The 2156-nt window shown below is 51.0% G+C and overlaps 1 pseudogene; it reads left to right on the top strand.

The window, feature by feature from the left end:
- Positions 1 to 1837: 1837 nt before the first annotated feature.
- Positions 1838 to 1955, top strand: LOC144606951 (5S ribosomal RNA; annotated as a pseudogene).
- Positions 1956 to 2156: the final 201 nt, after the last annotated feature.

A 2156-nucleotide genomic window follows, 5' to 3' on the forward strand; every position in this document is an offset into this window, starting at 1 on the left:
ATCCCCCCTCCATCCCCCTACTTCCCCTTCCCCTTTCCCCCTCCACCCCTACCCCCTTCCCTCCCCTCTCCCTCCCCCTTTCCCCCCTCTCCTCCCCCTCCCCTCCTCCCTCCACTCCTCCCTCCCTCCCCCCTCCCTCCCCGCCTCCCGGTTACAATGGAAACCCTACAAGGACGGGCACAACGGGGAAAGAGGGGTACTGGGAAAAGGGGAGGTCCTCCTCCCTCCCCCCTTTCCCTCTCCCCTTCCCCCCTCCCCCTTCCCCCCTCCCCTCCCTCCCTCCCCCCTCCCTTCCCCCTACCCCCTCCCTCCCCTCTCCCTCCCCCCTCCCCTCCCCCCTCCCATCCCACAACGGGTAAAGAGGGGTACTGGGAAAACAGGTGGTCCCCCTCCCCCCTCCCTCCCACCTCCCTCCCCGCCTCCCGGTTACAATGGAAACCCTACGAGGACGGGCCCAACGGGCCCACTTGGTCTAGTATATATATATATGTGGAGATGTGAGTATGTGTATATATACACACACTGAACTTTTTTTCTCATTTATTATTATATTGTTTACAGTGTACTACGTTTACATATTCTGTTGTGCAGCAGCAAGTAAGAATGTTGTTGTTCTATCTGGGACATATGATGTTAAAACACTCTTGACTCTTAAATTTCAAAAATCCTGATGGCTTGGCTGTAACTAGGTGCAGTGAAGTTCTTTGTTTTTGCCTACAAAGTACACATAAGATGTGCAGGAAAGAACTGCAGATGCTGGTTTAATTCGAAGGTAGACACAGAATGCTGGAGTAACTCAGCAGGACAGGCAGCATCTCTGGAGAGAAGGAACGGATGACCTTTCGGGTCGAGACCCTTCTTCAGACCCACTCCACTCCACTGTGAAATCTCCTCAAGGTATGTCTACTTTGAAGAAGTTCTACTCCTCTCTCTGACGGGAGTTCAGACCCATTCCTTCTCCCCAGAGATGCTGCCTGTCCCGCTGGAGTTACTCCAGCATTTTGTGTCTACTTCCGAATTAAACCAGCAACTGCAGTTCTTTCCTGCACATCTTATGTGTACGTTGTAGGGAAAAACAAAGAACCTCACTGCACCTAGTTACACGTGACAATAATGTGTCATTAGCAGCAGCAGCATCATCCTTATGAGGGAGAAAGGGAATTAAATCCCATGCTCCCTGGATGTTGAAATCGATACGGTAAAATAGAGCTGCAGCAAAGAGCATATGGCAGCTAGTTGGTCGTCAACAAAAGGGAAAACCAAGCTATTTGCAGAAGATCGGGGCGGCACAGTGGTGCAGCGGGTGGGGCTGCAGCCTCACAATGCCAGACACCCGGATTAGATCCTGGCCATATCCCAAAGATGTGTGGACTTGTAGGTTGATCGGCCTCTTTAAATTGGCCTGAACATGTAGAGAGTGGATGTGAATGTGCAGTAGCACTGAACTAGGGGAAACGGGCGATCGATGGTGGACGTGGACTCTGTCAGCATGTTTGCAGGCTGTTTCCTCTTCTCCCCTCTCCCATCGGGTAGACGATGCAAAAGCAGGTACCACCAGATTTAAGAACGGCCTCTTTGTTGCTGTTATCCGACCATTGTGTGGGCCTCCCATAACCTCAGGATGTATTCTAGTTCTTCCAATCGACCTCATTGCAACCTTTGCACTTTTTTCTTGCAGATTTGTAACACACTATATTCTGCCGTATGTCTCCTTTCTCTTTTTGCATCAACTATAGTCCTCATGTACGGTTGATTGGACAGATGTATGGTGTGATCTACCTGGATCTACAAAGGTTTTTCACTGTATCTCCATATCTACGGCCATACTAGCCTGAACACTTGGGCCATACTAGCCTGAACATGCCCGATCCCATCTGATCTTGGAAGCTAAACAGGCTCTCGCCTGGTTAGTACTTGGATGGGAGACCGCCTGGGAATAACAGGTGCCGCAAGCTTTTTGGCGGTCACGGTGGCGCAGCGGTAGAGTTGCTGCCTTACAGCGAATGCAGCACCAGAGACCCGGGTTCGATCTGTACGGAGTTTGTACGTTCTCCCCGTGACCTGCGTGGGTTTTCTCCGAGATCTTCTGTTTGCTCCCACACTCCAAAGACATACAGGTATGTAGGTTAATTGGCTGGGTAAATGTAAAAATTGTT

Source organism: Rhinoraja longicauda, chromosome 27 (genome assembly GCF_053455715.1).
Source record: "Rhinoraja longicauda isolate Sanriku21f chromosome 27, sRhiLon1.1, whole genome shotgun sequence".
In the NCBI taxonomy this organism is placed as follows: Eukaryota; Metazoa; Chordata; class Chondrichthyes; order Rajiformes; family Arhynchobatidae; genus Rhinoraja; species Rhinoraja longicauda.